At 40.5% G+C, this 24152-nt stretch overlaps 1 protein-coding gene across 1 annotated transcript in view; it reads right to left on the bottom strand.

Annotated features, from left to right (window-relative positions):
- PLCL2 (phospholipase C like 2) overlaps positions 1 to 23229 on the bottom strand; it is a 91001-nt gene extending 67772 nt beyond the window's left edge. The window contains exon 1 of the mRNA XM_026050814.1: positions 23168 to 23229. The gene's annotated coding sequence lies outside the window, so the exon portion shown is untranslated. The remainder of the gene's footprint in view (positions 1 to 23167) is intronic.
- Positions 23230 to 24152: the final 923 nt, after the last annotated feature.

Below are 24152 nucleotides of genomic sequence, written 5' to 3'. Positions count from 1 at the left end.
TGTCTATTCTTGCCTACATAGGAATGTGCAGAACTGTCTCACCAGGGTTTGTGCCTTCTCAGTGCCTCTCAGACACGAAGACTGAAACTAAACGTTTCATCACAAAAGTTCTTTCTCAATTCTACTTTCCTATTATCAGAAGGTATCCTGAACGTTTATTTCCCACCTTCAAAATGAATTTGTCTATGTGGGATTTACRTTCTGGAAATCTCAATAAACTTATTTTGAATTACTTCCCAAAAGTTGCAAAGCCAACAGTCCTCACTACCTCTTTTGCAACAAGTTCCAGGCTCTAGGATTTTGTCAGCTGTAAGGCCAAACAGGAACTTCCTCCTACTCTCACATGAGGTCACAAAACTTGACCAATSAAGTACAACATTAACCTCAAAATTTCTTGTTGAATAAGGTTAAAGGTGAAAAATGGTAATGGTCATCTTACTTTAAAATGCTTTAGAATCATACAAATCCAAGGCTTAAAATACAAAAAGGCAAAGCAAAACCCCAAGAAGATTTATGAGGTTCTGAAGCAGTATCTCATTCTGCTTGTATTCTTGTCAGACTGAGCTGTCTGAGAAACTTTTTTTGGTTGCAAATTGAAAGCCAACTGCATTAGTCATTAATTTACACCATCTTTTTGTCACCAAGATCTCTTCGYCTGACCCATCTTTGACTACAACAACTGTCCCAAACCTGCCTACTCCCAACTTCTGATGGCACCAGCAGCAAACACAGTGAAGAAGCATTTGGAGGAACAAGAAGTGAAGCAGCACTAGCTGTCACGTACTCGGCAGTGCTCACACTCCAACCTGCACTACCTGTCCATACGGGCACGAGGGCAGCCCTCACAAGCAACGCCTGGAAGCAAGTTCCTCCCTTCCTCTAGTGACACCATCTCAATGGTCTCATACCCAAAACAGCATTTCCTGCCTGACAGGGTGCAAGTCTTTGGGCTCCTGGGGCAATTCCAACAACTCTCAACATGTTATTTCCAGGGTGCACAAGAGCAACAGAGCTTATGTGAAACGTGCATTTGCTTGGGTCTGCGATAGCCTGAGACTGCTGACAACACCAACAAAACAGCTGCTCCTTGGCAAAACACTAAGGAATGTGCCTGAACGCCACATGTTCCTGAAGAATGTGTCGTGACGTGCTATGAATTGTTAGGGATTTTCTTAATAGAACGAACACATATATGAACTATTACAGGGATACCTTAAAAAAAGTTAATATCAATTCAAAAATATCTGAAGTTCTATTCAAAATGAAAATATTCACATATTTGTATTCATTTAGATGTATTATAGACCTTATTGACAATGCTATTAATTTAAATGAAAATGACTATTAATTTAAATTCATTCATTTGTAATCAATTTCCTATCCATTCTTCRGACATTGCACCTTTTATCATCTGGTCAAATCCACACTTTTGATTRGTAAAGCCTAACACTAGACTTCCCTACTCACAAGACCCCCAGCAAAGCAAAATATCCCACACAAATAGCACAGTGCAACTTTCAAGGCAATAACTTAACCATTAAAAAGTTTAACTCAGTAAAAGTAGCTTCAAATCCTATCTGCAGTTTTGTTTGATTATATATATACTGGGGGGAAAAAAGCTAGGAAACTAGGAAACCACGATGTCAATAGGGCCAAAACAAACACATCATAAGCATTACTACATTATAAAACCTGGCTAGCATATTTAGATAACCTATTATAGAGCCAAGCTGCTTGTGCAACTGCTGTATGTTGTGCCTATCATTGTTTACAATTAGTACAACCTGCTACTTYGTCGGTAACTGATTTCTCCTAGTTACATGGCCACTTTTCTAGAAGCCATGCTATAAAATCCAAGCAAATCCTAGCAGTTCCCAACTGCAGAACTATCTCTGCAAATTTACTCTGCTCCTGGGCGAGAGATTACAAGTGTTTGCACACACTCAGCCACTTCCAAAAGGACAGTAATAAGAGGAGACATAATCTCTGCACTCTTCTCCAAGGTTTAAACAGAAGTGGATGTCAATTAAACAAGTTATTCCCACAGTATGCGGTGACGGTGCCTAAATGCACTGATGGGGGGAAACCCAATCACAGTAACTGGAAATCACCAGTCCCAGAGCATACAAATAAATCAAATAAATCACAGATTTTATTTTTCACACTTATAAAATGCTAAACAACAGGGTTAAATAAGTCATTTGTGATCTGGGCTTTTATGGTATAATAAGCTACCCTATTCTTTAGCATCAAATCACGTATAGGCCTTCTTATACTTCCTTCACTGCTGAGCAGGCATGCAGGGAAAAGAGCCTTAGGAGAGAACTCAGAGTCTTCATGGAGGGGCAAGATGCCTGGAGGGAACTGCACTGGGAGCAGCAGAACCAAGGAAAGTGATAAATCAAGAGCGCACAGAAAAGCCCAAGATGCAAGGAGGGTTTTCATTGCTGTAGTTCAGCAGAGGGGGACAGGACATAAGAGGACAGGCCACCCCAGGAAAAAGAGCAGCACAGGTAATCAAGATGCCAACAGCCACATTTGCCTCACTGGCCTTTACTTACAAGAACCTAGACAAGATTCTGAGAGGTAAAATAATATGGACAAAATAACCTGAAGATTCAGAGGTACAAAGATGATTGGATTTTGTACAAGTTGATGAAGATGAGGAGGCAGTCTGCTTCACTTGGAGGATGGCAGAATGAGAGGAGAAGGCAGAGGCAGCTGCTAGGAAGTCTTCACGAGGAAGGAAGGTGATGAGGGGGACAATGCTTGAGAGGGTAGCTAAGCTAAACCTGGGAAAAACAGCACAACAGCAGAATGAAACTCAATCTCTAGAAACTATTCATAGAGCAGGAATAACAGCACTTACCAGCACACAAGCCCCTTGTGAGGTAAATGCATTAACATTAGAATGGTGCTGCTCAGACACCCTTATAAATAGAAATACTTAAGTACTGGGACTCTTACTCTTTGGAGTGAGTGCTTCTTAATAAGCAGCAGTTCTGACCATCTGCAAAGTTATTCTGCAACCAAAGACGACCACGTTTTGCTTTCTTATACTCCTTTGAAAGGTAGGATTGTACTGTGACCRGGAATTTACAATGTTTGCAGAGTTACTTGACTGCCGTAGGTTGCTGCTGCCCAGAACAGTGTTAAGTTGCTTGAATGCAATTCATAAAATTCAAATACCAGAAATACAGAAACATAATGACTTTTTTTTTAAACTTAAGAACCATGTACTACTCTTCAAGCTTAAGTGATTTTTCTATGAATTTGCTGTGTTTTATTAACACACCAGCTGTGCCTACATATCACAAGCCCATCAATAAAGTTTCAAATGAAATGGAAAGTTACTTCCAGGAGCCTTCAGGAGCCATAAGCAGTTGAGAGGGATCCTGCTTACAGCGCTTGCCTTGAAACCAAAGTATGGCCTCTTTCATCTGCAGTTTTTGTGCTGTTTAGGACTTCAAATCAAGAAAGCAACTAGACCATTCGGCCAATCACAAAATCTAGGTAAATCATTCCTGCTAAAGGTAAATATAGAACAGGGAGGGCCCAGCTGCCCAGGATCACATCTGCAGATGTGACTATTTCGCTGTTTATCTCAGTACTTAGACCCTACAAACTACCTTGCAGGTTAGGTCTTACTTTGAGTATGTCACATGCAAAATTTCCCCAACGCAAAGGCAGTTAATTTTTTGCTTTTACTAGCTTGACCCTTGTGCTTTCCTCTTTAACAGGGAGCTATACAGCAGCTGTTCACTTATACCTGAGTACAAAGTTCGATACTGATAGACTTCGGCTTCTTCATTTCAGCACGGAACCAACAGAACCCAGTTACTTCTTCAACCTTCTCCAAAAGGCATTATTTCACATTTTTCTATCACTTTTTTTTCTTATTGTTCTTTAAAGTATTACAAATGTATTTTAATACTTCCAAGACTAAGAACACATTACCAGGCATGAGCACTATGATCTAGCAGAAATACAGCTCGAGTTGTCTTGGACTCTTTTTCCTGACCAGCACCAAGCTCTAGATGGATGCTAAAAATAGGCAGGTTTCTGCCACACTCACTTTAACTTTGACAAGTTTTGTACGTTAAGTCATAGTAATGAAGCAGTGCTGGATTACTAAGAACAATAGGTTAAACAGAAACTTCATTTTTCTAATACTAGAAGTATTTGTCCCCATGTGAACAATTCAACCGCTCTGCTGTAAATCCTAAAGCAAGACAAGATTCACTCCTGTTTGAAGCCATCAGGACTAATGTGTTTTCCCTCACTACACCCAAATAAATGCAACTAACTCCACTTTACTAAAAGCTGACCAAAACCTGTTTGATGGGGCATATTTACACCGCAAGCCTTTACCTTCTCATTTCTGAATGAAACATAGTCTGTGACTCTACAGTTTCACCTTCTGCAGCACAGTAGTTAGGAAGAACACAGGCTAAAGGACAGCACACAAGTCCAACTCCTYTCTTGGCACAGCCGCTTCCTATTTGGACTATTAATATTGACCTTTTCTTTTTCTTTCCACCTTTTCTCCTTAAATGTCTTTCAGGAGGCTGTTCAAAGATATTTTGGGCACTGGCAAGCTCCGACGCCGAGCTCCGGAATGTGTTTTTCCGCAGGGTAGAGCCGGCTGCCCTCCCAGCTGCCCGGTTCTCACGGCCGGCGCGGGGCTGCCCGGCTGCCACGCGGCACCGGTGCCGCAGCCGCCGCCTGCTTTGCTAGAAAAGGGGCTTCCCTTCTTGCAGATTTCACCTATGCAGCTCCATAATCCCAGGGAAGTAAAATTAGCAAAGCCTTTTGTTTTGTAAAATTTCCAAAGAAGCATTAGTCAGAGTGTAAATACGGGTTCCCACACCAAGCAAAGTGCACGCCGGCTGGCACCACTCTGGTGGCTCAGACAGGAGCAGTAGATGGATGCCAATTTAATTAATGCTAATTTAGCACTTGGTGTATCTTTCACTTAATTTAAAATCATCCATGTATAAAATTGCACCTAGTTGTGCCAATGTAGTTAGTTACAGGAAAGCTGGTTCAAGTCTCTCTCATATTTCCTGTATGCATTTTATAGTTTAGCTTTGTAAAGCCTTGGAATCCACTGAACTACGACTATGAGAATCAAATTTTTGTTTGCACAAAGAGGGTACACTTAAGTTTTACCTGCCAGTTGTATTAAGGAAAMCATCTGTAACAAAGATGTCCTTCAAAAACACATTAAGATTTCAGTTCTTTGGAAGAGACAGGAATGAAATATCATCCATTTCCAAATGACCATRTCCTGCCTTTTCTTTCTTGGCAATACTGAAAACACACAACAGCCCAAAGCTTTGTCATTGGACAACTCACTATTTTTAAATTGCAAAATGAAAAAAAATGTGAGATTGCACAGGAGAGAGAAGCTGGTATCAGCAGTAACCAAGGAAATAGGAAGTGAGGCAGATAAAGCAACTGCATTATGGACRGTCCGCATCTCTACTGGCTTTGCAGCAACTCAGTCCCTGCCAGCGACTGAGCCACAATCTTTAATTAACGTATGTATTATTTAACTTGCCGTGGACTAAAACACTTCGGTTTAAGTATTACCCAGAATTTAAGCACCTAGGAACACTTTTCAAAGGCTAGAAAAGCTGTATTGTGTAAGTTTTCTCATCCAAGATCAGCACTTGCTCTGCTCACCATCATCATCAAACAAGAAGTTGTGCCAGTCTATTTAAAAAGGAAGAGAAGAGCAGACCCAAACACACACCAAAACCAAAGCATGCACACAGCGTAAGGCRTGTATCCCTACAAGAAAGGCGTATCACTCTCATGATTCTACGTTAGATTATGGGAATATCAGGAATACTACAACTATGTTCAAGGTCCTTCCCAGTCCTGTTTTCTTCAGGAGAGTCCTTCACTAGCATCTTCTTGGGACTAATACCACTGTCCTTATTGTAAAAGATCCATCAAAAATACGGAGAGAGAAAGAAAAGACGACATACACACATATATACACACACACACACACACACATACACACAAACATATATATAGAATGGACGCAATATGGATGTGGCTAAGAAAACTTGCCATTTCAGTTTCTTCTTGATACGTATCCCCATAATTTTCACATCAACTCTGTAAACATTTCTGGAAAGTAGCTGAGAGAATCTGAGATTCCTAAATTTGAGAATCTTTTCACCATGTTGTTCAACAGATGTGTCGCCAAAGAGTTTCCAAACTTTTCCTCAGTCCTCCAGAAACTGCCATTTCTTTAGTCTAACCAGCCACAGTCCAGATTGTTTTTCTAGACTCTGCTTCCAAATTAGCTGTGGCGTTTAATGCTCTAACCAGAATGTTTGCGTCCAGCAGGCTTCCAGGGAAATAAGCATTCCCAAGTTTTCCTTCAGAAAAACATACATGACTTGTCCTAACAAAAAAGGTGCAAAGTCCTCAACTAGTAAAAGTAACAAATGAATTCTCATTCGAAAAATAAATAATACAATTCCTGCTAACCCTCTGGGCAGACTCATTCCCATTCTAACCAACCAGAATTAGATCATTTAATATTTCTTTCCACAATGATTAACACTACGGCAGCAACAGAGCTTGAATCCGAATCAAAAACTGCCGAAAAACATCTATTGGGACCTCAGCTTTTAGGAATGATGATTAGCATTTGAACTGAAGCAGAACATTCTCTAGTTCCCAACGATTSAGATCGACCTTTGACAGCTTCCAGTTCAACGGGATTTTATCAATTCGCAGCCTTGGATTACAAACACTACAGACAAAAAAAAATAAAAGCTTGTCATTCATTTTTCACATCCACTCCTCATTCCACACCCTGCTGAGCAGAAAGGAGTAATTCAAGTATCCTCTATGAGATAACCACAGGTAGCCAAGTTCAGAGGAAGAATTTAGTTGATGGAGTCAGCCAGCAAGCAATTTCAAGAAATAAGAAGCCACCTTGAACTCCCTGAAAAGAAAGACAGCAAGAATGAGGGAAATAGCTTCTGCATGTGGGAGAAAGGTAGATTATCATCCCTATCATCCCAATAATGTAAGAACTGAAAAGAGTTTTCTTTTTTATAATAGGGTTAACAGACGGAAAAATGAAAAAATACAGAGCTTGTATCTCTCTAGAGAAGCCAATTCTGTGAAGACTTCCAAGAGCATTTGCCAAAACTAGAAGCAGAGCAAGCACTGGAAGAAGGCTTTATCTAAACTCAGAAGGAACTAACTATACTGTGTGGCAATTTAATTCAGAACTTTGTTAAGACTTTTTGATCTTAATAGCTATGAAAAGTCATTCAGTATTGAAAAGCACCCAGTCTGAGATGATGCATCCTCTGTGGGAGGACTCATAAGAACTCTGCACACTCAAACAAGCAGGAAGGTCACCTCAGGCAGGTTACCTTAGGTCACCTCAGGCTGATCTAGCCGTGAGGCAGATGGGCTGCTGAAGGGGCCCTTAGGTGGTACCTAGGAACCTCACCCTGCGCCTGAATCCTGGCCCTTCCTGTGCGTCCAGCCCCACCAAGGCAGCAACGGGGCCTCGCAGCACACCAGACACCAGCCGGCTCCTCTGAGGCGCTGCTCTAATGTGTCTCATGTCTGCATAATTAATTATCACCACGGTAAAAAAAAAAAAAAGATAAGCAATATTTCTAGTCTCAAATTGAATGTTTTAAATATCAAGTATCACTTTACAGTATCAAGCTGAATACTTTAAATATGTCCACTTTCAAGTCTATTTTAAGTGCAGCTAGACTTCTGTTTTGTTTGTACTTTTGTTACACCAGATACAGCAGATGTGGCTCTGTCAAAGCTATAAATCAAGAGCAAGTACTATGATAACTTCAACCTCCACTGAAAAATACTGCAACTTTGAGTCATCAATACTCRTATCACAGAGAATACTTGGTCTTCCTGGTAAATCAGCACAATTCACCATACATTCACCAAAACGGAAGAAATACTTTGATTAATCTTGCCTATTGCACTAAGGGGAAAGTATCTGCTTACTAGTGTAGCATAAGAAAATGGCGGTGATTTTATGCTACTCCTTTTCAACAAAAARCATACCAAAAAGAGAGTTATGAAGTGGTAAATAAAGGACATGAGCACTATGAAAAGAAGAAACACAAATACAAATTCATAATGAAGAAGCTGAATGACGCTACCTTAAAAGAGAGCTTCTGCATCAGGTGCTGATTGCATTCMGTTTGAAAAACTGTCACATTTCTTATAACAATTTTTAAGGAACATTTTCTTGGCCACTGTTCTGTCCCTGACATTGATTTTTGAAACTTTATAACTCGGGGCCTTACATAACATCAGGAAGYACAGACAAGTTTTTCATGCATCGTGAGTTTTGCCACAACTGCAGGAAATCTATTAATGTAGAAGCAAGTCTTTACCAAGATATCTCAAAATAACTGGGTCAAGGGAAAACTGGAGAAGAGACACCAAAGAATTGCTAGTTTTCTAATATTTATCCAYGAAGTTCTTGCTTAGAATCAGACTTAAATTCAAATTTACTACACATAAAGAAAGCACAATTATGGAATCCTAGTACATGCCACCTTTTCCCAACAAGCTACTGTGAACATTGAATGAAAACGCCTAAYGTGGAATGAGATAACTACATCTCCAAAAGCAGTTTTGAGTCAGAGTCTCCTACAGCTTTAGTACGTTTCTTCTCATGTTACGCAGCGATAAATTATGTTTAAACACAGATGTCCTGCAGGCAAGGAAGAATGCTGTTCTTTCTATGAGTTAAAACAAAGCACCAGTTTGGCAAGCCACACAACCAATAAAACTGGATTTCAAGCAGCGTCACTTTGTTTCACAGAACTGCCTGTAGTTTAAGAGCCACAGCTAACAACAGAACTGGATAATCAATGCACATGCAATTGGATGAGCCCATATTCCTGGGCACGAGGGCACTTTAATCTTAGGAGTCTTAGGAACAGGTTTTGTTTGGTTGTGTTGCCTCCCTCCCTTCCCTCTGTGCAGCAAGTGCAAGAACACGAGGCCTTTTTTTCCCCATTGAAACACTAGTGAGAAAATGAGATGCTCACACTTGGGCACATCCATCCTTGTTTCAGGAACAAGGTATAGAACAAGGTACAGAAAAAGAAGATTCAAAATATATTTTTTTCTAATCATCTTCAAAAAGAAATTTTGTAAACTAAGAATTATCATAAGATGATCTATTTCCAGGAGGAGAGGTAGGAAACTGCACACTAATTTCATACACTGCAATGCTGTGAGTAGATGRTTTGACAAGCTAGAGAAGGATTCTTTTGCTTTAGTAATTGCTTCTCCCAATAGGAGGTCACAAGAGAATTTCCAGCAATAAACTGGTTTCTCAATAATAATAATAATTAATAATAATAAATAATAACAACAATAATACCATGCAGCTTTCTACAATGTTGTACCACACTGAAAACAATACTGTACCATTCTGAAGTCATTTGAGTTGCCAAATACATAGGCAAAGGACTTCAGGGGCTTTCTTAAGAATATTTTTCCTCATTTGGCAACATTTTTTAGGCATTAAGAAGAGAAAAATCGTTAACTGATACCCAAAATCCCTAAAGAAGTCTTTTCCACAGTTTCTCGGAAATGGCCCAACTGCTTAGCAACAAGGAATATATGCAACACAAAACCTTAAAACACCTCTTTTACTTGTTGTTATATATAATTGGGTATGTTTCAAGCAAGTCCTTTAAATGCCAGGGCGAGAATTTAGCCTCCCTCCTCCATCTGTGAAGTCATCCCATTCCCCCTTCATTACCAACACTGCAAGCTGCAAACACTTGCAAGCCTCCAATTTTAGAAACCTTGGACTCAAGCTTAAATTCCAGACAAGCAGTTGCGCTGCATCATACAGAACTACTTCTTCCTTTCTGGTACAACAAATTAAGAGCCTTGAACTGAGGCCTCGTTTTTTACCCCTGCTCAAGCTTTGCCTGTCAGGAACAGCATTTTAAGAATTTTTTTTAAATAGCAGGATTTTTTTTTAATTGGTTTTAAGTCCTCCCCGTTGTGTAACAATTACAAGTTTTCTGAAGTCTGTTTGTCCTAAKGGCTCTTCCTCCAGAAACACCTTCATAGGAGACCAGCTCAAAGGAAAGCACTGAGTATCTGACCCCTCTATCACTGTCGTGTGTGGACAGAGCCTGCAGGGTCTCTGCTCTAACACAATTCAGAACTGTATGGTAAGTGCTCTTGAACAGCTGAAACAAGCAGATTAATAAAATATATTGGGCAATCAACTTAAGGAACAGTTAACGTTCTTCCTAAGAATAATTAAACACTAGATAAGTAATTACAGAACTCATTAAATCTCTGTTAAAAGGTGAAGTTGAAGGTAATTAAAATACWCAAACACTTTCTAATCTTATGAAATAAAACTGACACGAAGAAACAAAAAAAATAAGACCAACGCTGCAGATTGATGACATCTGAAATGGTTTACTGATTTTATATTCTGCTACCCAGTGTTATCAGCCCAGGATAACAACCATCTGTCGAGTAATCATTCAGTTTTCCAAACATTACTGCAAAACCCAGGATACTTGGTCTGGCCTTAAAGCCTTTCAGGAATATGAGAATTTACGCATTAACTTAAATTTTACGTGTTTTGATGCATTCCTATGCCAATTATTTGGAAATACACTGCAGGTACCAAGTGGCTCAAATAAAAGGACTACTGAAGGGAACCAATATATTAATTTTCACATTTTATGATTTTTAAAACATCTCATAGTTTTGGAACCTAGACTCATTTTTTTTTTTGAACGTTCGAGTTAGGCAGTATTATACGTAAACATAACAGGAATGCAAACCATGTATTTCATATGCTTTATATCAAAGGGTTTCATTTCATGTAAACCCAAAGAAAAGGAGAGAGGAAGTGACCAAAAGAGCAAGCAGTTTCCAAAGGAAGTGGAAGAGCCAACAAAGCAAGAAAATTCAGCTATGAAGTTCCAGGTTAATCCTAATGAAGTTGTTAACAAGTTTAGGAGCCTGCTTGTCACGGGAGTATACAGAAAGTCAACGTTATTGGCAGGAAGGCTCAATAATACTAAGTTTGTTCTGAAAATACAATCAGAGTTCAAGGACAGGGAAGGTTATGAAGGGATTAAAACTATGGAATTAGCTGATGAGTGCAAGACCAAAATTGTTGACACAGATAGAGAGTATAAACCCGCAAGGGCCCCGGCCTGTTTGGTAAGAGGTATCTTCTGGGCAGATAAGACAGAGGAAGGTCCACACAGTTGCTTTGCTAACAGTTACATGAAAGATGTTGAAATCAACAGACCTAAAACTCACTCTCCCTTATGTTTTTGGAAGATCTCTGGAATAAAGAAGTAAACAAACCAAGGGCCCACCTTGGTTATGGTCGAGGCAGGAAGCATGGTTACGGAGAAGAGGCACGAGGCTTCTTCTCACCAAGCGTCGCAAGTGCTTCAGATGAGGCACAAAAATCAGGAATTTAAGGTTATGTAATGTTCATTGTGGGGATCAAAGACCGTTTTGTCAAATATTTTGAGTAATATGCATATCGGAAAGAATGCAATTTTAGAAGGACACAAAACATTTTTTGTCATTGCACAGCAAATTTCAGTATTTTCTACATGAATTGATTGGAAATACCTCAGGAGACCACTGTATATATAATAAAATGAAATATAATCACATCCATTAATTAGCTATGAGATTTTATGAAATATTGTGCAGGGCACCAAGAACTGCATGCAGTCACTTTGAGCCTACTCGCTGTAGCCATCTTGACTCAAAGCTGCAAGCTGTATTCCCAAATTACTCATTCAATTAAAAAAAAAAAAAAAAAAAAAAAAAAAAAAAAAAAAAAAAAAAGGCTGTATCTTCATTATGACTAATTTTGACCAAGGCAAAATTTAGCGACATGGTGAGAAAGAAATAAGGTTCTGAGTCAAATAGAGAAAACATAAAGCAGCTCCACATGTCTGCTTTATATTCTAAATGATATTTCTTGTCTTTGTTTATACAAGTTCTTCAAGATATCAACTATACAGTATTTTAACAGAGCGCATCAGAAAATTTGTATATCGGCATCATCCTGGCCACAGCCACAACCACCCAAAGTGTTCTCTGAAAAAACAGAGAGACCTATTTCACAATGGACAGTTAAGTAAAATAGTTTCTATTTCTGCACTGTATCACAAGCAGATGTGCCTTCCCTGCAAAAAGCACATTTAGCTGATGGCATTCCATAACGTAATCTGTATTAATTCTTTTTATATCCATTTTGCTAAATTCACCACTAAACTCAGAAAGACTTAAAACAATTTCAGTAATTATTCATTTGAGAATATTTCCAGCACATGCATAGATTGTTTGTAGATGGTTTATACTATAAATGCAAATAGGAGAATATCAYTTTAAATAAAAATAATACTAATCAAAGATTCTTAGATCTGTGACAACTGATTAATCCTGCAAACCAAATTTTATACAGAAGGCCTTTAATCAGAAGGCTTTTTTTTTTTAACCCCTTGCCTCAGAAACAGCACAGTTAACTTCTATATGTTTTATATATTGCTAGGAACTGATTTGGTGATTTGGGGATTAGATGGGGAGGAAAGAATACATTCTTTTTCACTGACAGCATTGAAAGTACACATTAGAGCTATTAATAATTAGCTAGAGCTAATTGATTAATACCAATTAAAAACTCATCAGCAATCACCAGGAAAAAAAAAAAATCAAAGTTTATTAAGACTATACAGGAATCTTTAAGTATCTGGTAGCCTAAATCTTTAGAAAGAGAAAGATTATCTTCCGCAAGTAAACTTAATACAAATGCATTTCACATTCTAGTCTTGTTACAAGAGAGTGTAAATCACCTCYGAGTAAAAATCAACATGTTACTACCTAATTACATAAGGAAATGCGGGATATCTTTCCTTCCTTAGAGCAGCTAATGGTTATACTCAGCGTACTAACAGACCTACCATTTGTATTGTCAAGAGYTCAGGGGAGAGAGCACTGGGTTCTCCCTCTAAGATAAGGCTGCTGTATCAGTCTTGTGGGATCCAAAATACTTCTGGCTACTTTTATTTTTTACTGTTATACTGATCACTTTATATGCTCTTAATTCTTGTYGAACTCTTCTTGAGGTGAAACATACAGCTACTTATGCCATTTTTACCCCTGTATGTACCCTGTACCCCCTTTTACCCCATCTACCCCCCTTGTATGAAYTTCCTAAAGATGAAAATCCTTTCTTAGCTCTTCTTGGACTCTTGACACAGGCATCCTAGAAGAGCCTCGCACACTATGAAAACAATCAAATAYTGACTAAAATAACACTTTAACATGAGTGCTGCAGGAGAATCTTAAAATCCCTAAGTCTATGGCATCTACAATACTACCGGGTACATTAATAAAAACAAGGTACTTGGCTTCCCCTTACATTTAACAGCTTATTATGAAATAAAAGCACTTTTATTAATACTGTATTCTGCAGCTTAATGCAATGCCCCTGCTCTCTTATTCTGTTAATATGCAAACAAGTGTGCTCAACCATAGCTAGAAGCTGGATGTACTAATCAGCACCGTTCTGTGTCACCAGCTATAAAAAGCCTTTATAGCACATTAAAAGATTTCTAGCAGATCTGCAGCCTCCTGCAAAGATGTTAATGCCAGCCACTTCCAACACAAGCATCAGCACCAGCACACACGCCCTTACACACTTCTTCAAAGAAAAGGTTTTAAATATTTAGCAAAAGGTTTTAACAGCACTCTCTCATTGCCAATTAGTGACTGTGATACCATTTAAATCTTTCATGATGACAACACTATAAATGAATAAATAAATTACAGGACAACCTAGTCTCACAATACTTTCAAGCCTTTATTATAGCATAGTGGATTTATACGTTTGCCTGGTGCGCATTCCAAGTATTCTCTAGTTCTGCATTGCAAAAAATAAAAATGAGGTAAGAAAAAAAAAAAGGCAGCTTAAAATGCAATAGGTGAACCAAGCAAAAAATAGCTTCAGAAGGAGCCACTAAATACAGTTGGATTCTTTAGCCTGGGAGAAAAAAAAGATGATGTAGCATAAATAAGACGAGCAACTTTCCAGTCATGATTGGAATAGAAAAAGTGAGTAGAGCACAACTGCTGYGTCTACTACAAGGAGCCAAGGCACATCAAATAAACAAGCAAGTAGGTACCAGGCTTAAGACAACAAAAAACTTCACACAACACAGCAGACAACAATTTTGCCATAGGATGTTACATTGGTGAAAGTTTACACTGTTCTTTGACAATAAATAGGGAAAGAGGCATCCACAGGATGATTAAGCCCACAGCTGTACTCCGCTGCAAATTACCAGGAGCTGGGAGTGGATGTCAGGATGTGCTTTTTCTCATCCCTGCACTGGCCACTGCTGGAGGCAAGCTAATGATCTAAACGGACTTCTGCTCTGACCCAGGGCGAGCGTTCTTAAACTTGTCTGGGCTGGCTGCTCCTAGAAGGGCTTCTGAAGGCTGTGGAGGAAAAGAGAGGCAGCTACCCGAGGCTGTGCAACCAGCCTGAGTCACAGGTTCTGGCCTCCAGCCTCCAGGACTCGAAGCTGCTGCGAAGGCTGCCAGCCTGGCACAGAAGCTCTTCCTTTTCTCTCTCCTTGGGATGCACAAGCAGACCCCGGGTTCTGCACCCTGCGCCACGCCGCTCGGTTCTAGCGCGAGGCTGGCAGCCGCAGGACCTTGGCTAGGTGCCGGGGCACGAAAGCTCCGGGAGGTGCCTGTGCCGGCTCCTGCTGCTGCGGCAGGAGGGTCGAGCTGCACGCAGAGGGGCAAGGAGACCAAACGAGGGCAGCGATGAACAGAGCGTCACCAAAGCACAYGGTGTCACAAACGGAAACCAAGCAAGCAGGAGAGCAAATGACCAGTTATGAATTCTGCTACTGTTAAGCTCTAAACCTAAAGATACAAAATACCAAAGGATAAAAGAATTCAGTGACTCCCAGGCTAGAGTCTATCAAAATCAGACCGGTCCTGCACTGAGAAAGGAGCAAACACGAGGTGCACAGAACATGTTACTTCAGAAGCTGAAAAGCTGAAAGCTGCCTACCTCCAGCACCTGTTGTGAGATGCATTCCTGCATCTGCTACAATTGAGGAGAATGGAAACAAGCCCCAACCATCTCCTTCCTCTCCACAGATAAAGCAAATACACTGAGCTATGCAATATTTTGTACACTAAGCTATACGGTGCTCTGGGSGCTCTGTTAAACAAGAAATGCAAAACATTACCCAAGCTCCAACTACCTAATGTGGTTTAGCTTTCTCCACTATGTGGTAGCAATGTGCAGTGATTAAAAACATTCCCTCATTCCTTGTATTTCACATAAATACTAGCCCTTAATTCTCAAATTCTCACTGGAAGTGTCTCGCGAAGGCCCTGTGCTGTCAGCACAGCTGAAAGAACCRACTGAGCTGCCGTTTGCTGGGAAGGGCAGAGGGAGCTTCAGTTGACTGAAGCCATTTCCTGAAGCAACTTGCGACCAACTATCACTCAATTTTTTCCCACCTTTTGCAGAACAAATGCATGTATCTGTCAAATTCAGACACATGAGTACTGCAACTGGTAATTTTTCCATCAGCTTACAAATTACATCATATACATGCAGGATAATGTTAGCTCTACTCCTCATCTACCAAAGGACCGAGCCTGACAYAGTAAAAGACTACCCTAAAAACGCTGACATATTTCTTTATTTAAACATATAGTTGTTTCTTTACCATTTACAGAACCTATCTGTTCCCCTTTCCTGTAGGAGAAAAAAGGGCCTCCCTACACAAGCAGTAAGTTGTAGGAAGATAAACCTCTTAAAAAAAAAAACACTGAATTCCTGTCCTTTCGTTCCAACTTTAATAAAACAAAACAAAAAAGAATTAAGCTATGCATTTATTTCTTCCTTAACAGATATTTATATTTTATTTTAACGATTTTGGTTGAAAAACATTGTTGACCGAAAATATCAAACTCTTACTAAAGCAAATATTTTAATGAACAATCTGGAAATCAGTCTTAACATCTTGTTATTTTATATTTTTGATGTTATAAAAATCATCTGCTGCTCTGCAGAGAACTTTTTTATTAAAAGTCATTTCCTGCCTGCGCTTATGAACTATGTACAACCATTTCCAAAACATGCATGTTTTGCTATCTGAAAAGATCCCTGAAMACAATATACAATCTCAGTACTCGGGAATATTTTATTACTTGCTCCAAAGGGTCAAATGACATTAGTAGAAACCCCAAGAGAGCCAGATATGAATCACATCTATTTAACTTTCCCCAGACTGCATCGTTTCAACACTGTGAATCCCAGCACTGCTGATTCCCAGTCACATGTTGCACCGAGTGCTTCGCTGCCTGGCACATGGATGCTGAAGGCCTAGGAAGGCCGAGGCAGCGCAACTTGCCTGTGTCCCTTTGCAGCAGCATGGGACAGCCAGGCCAACAGTGACAGTTCTTGAAAAGTAACTAACTACACAGAAACGAGGGATGTGAGGCAGTCTGGAGGATGGGTAACGTGCCCTTCTGAAGGGCTGCTCCAAGCAAACCCTCCCAACACAAGGAGAAACAACACAGCGATGGCACCATCCTGCTACCTGAAAAACAACTGCGAGGCAGGACTGATATCTCAGTCCAGCTAAGGAAAATGGGAAAACAGGTTTGCTACTGAGCCCCAAAAGCCCCAGCGCCTTCCAAAGGGGGCATTTTCACCCCAAGCTTGAAATCTAGTAAGTAGATTCATAAATTTGTAAGTATGTCAATTAATATACTTAATAAATTCATAAATAAAATACTTAATTTTATTTCCAAATTGGATTCTGCAGCAGTATACTGCCCAATTTACAGAAAATAAAAAGTAAAATAACTGGCTTTCTGKGTAGTTGTAGAGTATATGGTGTTTGAATGATACAATTTAAAAATCTATAATGGACTATAATTTAAAGAAAAAAATAAAACCGAGTATCCTTGTAGAGTGGGAAAGAAAGCTTGAATTTGCTGCTGACAGGAAGATGAAARATAGGCATGCATGTTGGATGATAAATTTAAGATCAGAAAGAGCCTGACAAATCGAAGATACCATCTGAAATAATTAAAATRAGGTCACTAACGACAAGTGCTGGTCATATACAGACAGGAATAATCAGCTGGTATTTCTGCCCACAAGAATCCTATACTAAAGGTGACTGAAGTACAAAAGCACCATACTGGAAGACATGAAATGTTGATTCTGTCACAGAGCATCGGAGCAGAGTACACTGACCTCTGGAGGTCTCTTCCAGCCTTATTTTTAATCATTCATTAATGGCACTGCTTTTTAAATCATATTTTCCTCTTTTCCCCATTCAATATAAATTATCACATACCTTTCTTCCCCTGTGGTCTGCCTACTAGTCTACTTGCACTAAGATTTCTGAATTTTGAACATTATCCCACTTTCATGGGAAAAGTTAAATATTTTAGAATCAATATACTACTATTATTAGAGGAGTTGTAAGTCAATTTGTCTCTCAAGGCTTACATAATTGGCATTGACTTAAAAGAATTTTGTCATTTAGAAAATACAAAAACCTATGTTCATATCCTCCTGGGCCAGCAAAGACCAGGAAATAATACGATCAACATCTTCCCCCTCCTGTCAGTCTGAGCTTTAATTTTTCAGTCTTCCACGACAGCAAGCAACAGCGAAGTTTAGTGTGCAGTGCATTATCCGTGAACCCTGTGTAAGAAACCACTGCTGTGATTCCCACCCAAGAAAAACAAACCAGAAAAACACCTAAACGATTAGCCTCTCATTAATCTTGATAATAGGCATAAAAAAAAACTCATCAAGTGTCCATAACAATTTGTTAAATTCATTTAATTGATTTTCCATTAGTGAAAGGACTGAACATAGTATTTTTGTTGATATTGTAAGAATTGGGGTGGATACAGTTGCTATTGCTCACACCAGCTGAGCTCTATGCAGTCACTAGAAATAGATAAACTCTTCCAGAGAAGTAGACAGAATCTAAATTCCTCCAAATTAAACTGTTCCAAATCATTTATATATAAATATAAAATATATCTTTTGCTTCACTGGCTACAGCAGATAAGCCAGATAAGTTCAGCATGTAATTTAAGTAAAGTGAGTATCTCTGCGTATTAGTTGCTATAAACATCTGTTGCTATTTTTAATAGAAATAGTAGTATCAAAGCAACCATTTTTACTACTACAATCTGGAAAAAGTACTAGTATAAATAAAGACCATGTAACAAATGCAGTGCACAACATATCTGCTCAGTGGCTGTGACGTAACACACACYAGGTCCACCATGTCCCTGCTAGCAAGTAGCAAATTGTCCAATATATGCATAAACACATACACACATACATACACATATGTGTATATCTATTATATAAGTGTGTATATATACACACTATATATAGAAAGAAATACTACATGCAAATACCTAAGATTTTGTATGACAAAAGAAATTGATGCAAGGAGAGCCACAATACAGCAGTAATGTTTTAAAATATATATTGTATTAAAAAAAAGATATCAATTACAGAAAAAGCAGGAGAGGATAAAGAATACTGTGAGTAGTACATGCAGCGTATTTTAGAAGAGAGTGCAACACATAAGAGCATCCCATAAAGAAAAGCTTGGGTGTTTATGCTGTATCTACAAAAAAACAACCAGAAAAAAATTAATTAATTAAAATACAGGAACAGTTCCTTTAGGAAATTCTATACTTCTGTTGCCTTATTGAAAGCTTGCCCAGAGTAAGAAGATATAAGGGTAGCTGAACTACCAAAGCCTTGTTTCCTATGCATACGCTTCCTTTCTGGTGTCAGTTATTATATTCTGGCGTCAGTTAACCTGAGTACTCTGAGAAGAAAAATAAATAAATAAATAAATAAATAGTAGTAATCCTTCACTGCTGGGACACTCAGTGTCTTTCCTCCATATGGATCTTCTCAAACTTGGAAGAACTAAGCTCACAGTGTAGCTTGCTGTTTCCAAGGGGAAAAGGGTGTGGAGCAAGAAAGAACATGTTGATTTTCTCACGCTCTCCTCTGGGGCTATTTTCTTGGAATTTAGGAACTTTGGCACCTTTGAGCCTGTTATCTCTCAATCAAGTTTACTGGACAACGTGAGGTACATTGCAAAGTCTCGGAGGGGACAAGTTTATACATAGGGAAGTGTGCCTGTACAGGCGCACACATACATATAAATACATATGTATTTATAAAATATGTCTATGTATATTTTTGTGTGTGTATATATATACACACACATATGTCTATAAACACACACATACATGTTTATAAATATATAATGTATGCACACACCCCAACAGTGTGACTACACAACTTTCTAATAAAAGTTGGCTAAATATCAGGCCATTTTATACATGTTAAATGGATTCCAGCAACCTCACTCTTATATCCTTATAGATGGAAACTGAACATGTGTGATCTATTCCTGGATCTCCACTAAGCCTTGCTAGCATGTCACTTTGGCTAAGATAATTTAGAGCTGATACAAAGAGGTACACAATAGGAACTTATGAACTAGTCATCATAGAAACTACACAAGATAATGATCTGTGATATTATTTTATTATTTAATAAGAACCTGATGCATATGCTGTAGAATTTCCCAGGCTCAGAAAGACAGAAATATATGAACGCTTAAATTAAAAGCAAAAGCTCTGCAGAGAATTATCCCCTAGAGTACCCACCTGATAAATTTGGTTTCTCTCTCCTAACAGCCTTGGGAACTTAAGGGCTGCAGTGATCATCAAGTGCATAACTTTATTCTGTGTGTAAATTTATGCTTTCATTCTAACTTAAACCTATATGAATCTCCCTCTTCTATCCACCAAGAAGCAGGGTTTGGTTGACACTGCGATCACTGTCATTATATGCAGAACAACCCTTGAACTTTGCTTGCAGACATATGTTGATAAGACCACGGCACTCACAGAATGCCAAGCCACCTTTCTTCATTCAGGTTTCACTGTTGCCTTCCCAAACAATTACAGTCCCTCCTACATTTGTCTCTTCTTGTTGTATTACAACGACCCCTCTGCTAATAAAGGAAGATGTTTACACAGAGGTATCTCTTTTTGTCTAGGTCTTCAGCAGCAACAAACTGTGAGTGTATATTGCCCCTGGAGATCCCTGGAAGCAGAAGTGTTCAGGAGAAACCTAGACACCAGAAGTTACATGCATCACTCGGAGGCTTAAAGCCCACAGACTCGTGATGTGTCGCAACTACTGCTCTAGGGGAAAAAAAAAAATCATAAATATTGAGGGCAAGAACCAAAAACATATATACATTCTCTAGTCCTCAGATTTGTTTCAAGTGTGCTATTGCTACAAGTGAAGGGTACCATTTTTAATACTGTCACCCTGYTATGGCAGGAATATCAAGGTTTGAAACTCAAAGTAAACAAACATGACATGAAGGTCATATTATTACCAGTGATAATACAGTGACATTACCACCTTGACAGTATCATTCTCTAAGATGAGACTTTAATCTCAAAGAGCATATGGTCTTGTCCTAAACAAGAAAGGAAAACCTAGAACAATGCAGGTGCACAACATAAAAATAGCAAGAAAAAGAATGGAAACAGCAAAAAAAAAAGAGAAAAGAGCAAAGACTGCAAATAAGAAAGAGAAGGAAAACAACTGAGCAGGAAAGACTCCTGAAAATGACAACCAATAGAAGCACCAACTAAAAAACAAAAGAAAATACAAAATATTTCAATTGCTCTCTACAAACATGCATGGATTAAATTCAAAAGAATTTAATTTCAGCTGGAACAACTTGACATTCAAATGTCAATTTTCTGTTTTTGGCTTAGAAGCCTACACAGTATTCTTTAAACAAAGCCTTTAAAACATTAGACAGTCCTTGAACTTGCATCTCCCACCAGATCCACAAACATGATCTTGTATTTTCAACGCAATATAAAAAAAGAAACCTGTATGCACATGATATAGACAGGTTTCTGAGCTTATTCCATATATTACATAAAGCAGTTATATATCATTCATATAGGTTACCAAAACTCCAAAAATATTTCCAAAAAATAGATGGCCTACTTCTTTTTCTACTCTGTCTAATAAACTTCTGTTCTGCAAGAGCAGAAAATAACAAGCACATTAAGCTTTACTCTTCATGTCAAGTTTTCCAAAAGGCTTCATATCAAAAACTATGTTGTTACACAATCTGACTCAAACTACCTGTGAACTGCTGAAGCAAGGGAACAGAAGAATATTCAGCATAAATTAAAACAAGTATTTTTCCTCCAAAGTATTGAAATACTCATATTTAAAATAAATATAGACCACAACTTTAAAAGCACTGCTGTCAGATTATTCACGCATGTCATTCATAATTATCCCAACTACAAAGTAAAATATTAATGGGTTCTAGATAGCTAAGCAGTTTACTGTCTATTACTACCAAAAAAGTTGAATAATTTTATATTCTGCAGTGTGGCCACTTTTGTATGAACTAAAAAGCCTGATTTAGATATGGACAAAACGCACCTCAAAACCTATTTCCATGTCTTGTGTTCCTTGCTTTTAATACAATGCACTGCATACATAGGACATACTGCTCTATATGGTATCCCTGTTTGATCCCCAAGAGAGGCGCCAGGTTCCCATATAACCAAAGCACACGGTACAAAATAATATGACAGCACCTTGCACATAATACGACAGCACCTCGCACGCTGCAAGCAACATAGGGTATTTCCTGAACTGCCACAGAAGGAAGAGCACAGTGTTGGGAAATGCAGGAGACCTGTAGACAAATTCTGCAAGTGCAGTAAATACTAAATTACGGCAGCCGGGAGCTCAGTCGTCTCCATTCTTTTGTTTTAATTCCTTTAGCAGACACAGTCACACACACACACACACACATACACACACACACACACACACACACACACACACACACAGAGTCAGCGACAGGCTGTAACAGGAAGGGTGGGTGCCGGCTGCGCAGGGCGCCGCTGCCGGCCCTGGTTCTGGGAGCCCGACCGCTGCCCGAGCCTCACAGTTGACCCACGCTCCCCACGCGCCGTTTGCCACCATCCAACTGACACGACTCCACAGGCCTGAGTCCAAAGGCAGATAAATGTTTGAGAAGACAACAAACCTCGCTATTCTTCTTGGTTAAACTCAATTCGGAAGTACTTTAGCAAGTTGCTCTTTATTTAAGGTTAATACAGCCACTATATACAAATGGAGTCATTTTTCTAGGTTCTCTAACCTTTTCAACAAAAATAGGAAAAAAAAAAAAAAAAAAAAGAAAAAAAGAAAAAAAAAGCAAGACCAAGTGTCACCGTGTCACCCCATCACCTCTCAGGAAGCAAGGGTTTAAGAAAAGCAAACAACTGTATTTGTATAAATAACTGTATTAAAAAAAGATAACTCCTGCCCTGTTTTCCATCAACATTTTACCGTTCTCTGCTCCAACTTTCCATGTGGAAACACTAGCACTGGAATACACACACAGAAGTATAAACAAAGACCGTTTCCATAGGTAAAGTGTGACACAGTCTCCTTAAACACGCTGCCACTTTCAACAAGAAGCCTTCCTGCTTCATCTTCCCCCACCCCCAGCCCAATGAGAACCTGAACCTCTCATCACCTGCTGTGTGTCTGTCACACACACAAGCCAATGGAGCGACAAAATTGCTCTGCACAGGTGCATCCCAAATAATAAGGATATTGTGTAATCCATATCTTTCAACGCCAGCCTGATGCCCACGTTGCCTTTTAACAACATTTGGGTTCTCTCGCCATCTCCAGCTCCCCAGGAACATCAGCCTACTGTGTCTGAACGTCCCTCAAAGCAGAGCAGCCACCCTCACGTGCCAATGTGTGCTCATAGCCATCTTGTCCCTGCTGTCCACCTCGGACAAAGGAAAAAGCGAGTCCCCTCACCACGAAAAGGGTGACAAAAAGCAGCCTATCCTTTCATCTTGAGGCAAGGAGCCAAACCTTGTGCACACATCCCAGTGCCACAGAGAAACAGCCAAGACCCCGACAGGGAGGAGCAAATGCTCTTACCTTAATTATGCTGCTCCTGCGGGGGATGCCGGGCTTGCCATCTCGCTGCTGGCTGGTGGAAAATCCTTTCTCCTTGCTGCTGCTCTCCGGGCTCCCAGGCAGCGCCGGTCCCGACTCCTCGCCAGCTCCCACCAGGGCACAGTCCCCATTGGAGACGCGGCCGCCCGCRCTGTCACAGCGGGACCTGCCGCCGCCTTCCCCATCGCCTGCCTTRAAGGCCACCTTTGCTGGGCCGGGCCCCGGCGAGGAGGGCAGCCCCGCGGCGCCGCTGCTGCCCAGCTCCGCCATGGGCTCGGGCAGGGGCAGGGCGGCCGAGCCCTCCGCGCCTCCTGCCGCCGCTCGGCCGTGCCTCTCCTTCCGCTTTCCGCGTCCTCACGAGCGGGGGATTTTGAGCACGAGTCGCTCCCTCTGCCGCCGCCGCAGCTGTGACAGCCCGAACGGCTCCGGGCGCGGGTAAACGCCCCGCTTGCGTCTCCGTCAGCACCAGCCGCCCCGCACCTGGGAGCGGGGCACAAACCGAACGTGACGGGCGGCTCTCGCACGAGGCGGCGGCGCGCGCTCCGCTCGCACTCACACTCGCACTCACACTCGGGTCTCGGGGGCACACGGGGGCGGGATGCGGGGTSCACGCGGGGACTGCGCTGCGCCGGCCGGGGAGCCGGGGGCGATGTCGATGGCGCTATACCCACGCTCGCAGTAAAGCCCAAGCGCAGAAAAGAAGCGGGAAGGGAGAAAAAATAAATAAATAAAAGGCGGAAAAAGAGAAGCTTAAAGGCAAACGCCCCCGAGCCCCTCCGGCCGAGGGGCTCCGCCGTCCCGCGTGGGGCCGGGCAGCCCGGCCCCGGCCGTTACCGTTACCGCTGCCGTTACCGYGCGCCGTTACCGTTACCGCCTCGGCGCAGGCCCCGCCCGGCGCCACGGGCAACTTTTCGCCCCTGGCTCGGCGACACGCACGCAGCCGCCCCACAGCGCCGTCCCCCGCGGC

This window comes from Nothoprocta perdicaria, unplaced genomic scaffold, assembly GCF_003342845.1.
Source record: "Nothoprocta perdicaria isolate Ctin4 unplaced genomic scaffold, notPer1 scaffold_70, whole genome shotgun sequence".
NCBI lineage: Eukaryota > Metazoa > Chordata > Aves > Tinamiformes > Tinamidae > Nothoprocta > Nothoprocta perdicaria.
This window is presented reverse-complemented; position numbering and strand designations above follow the sequence as displayed.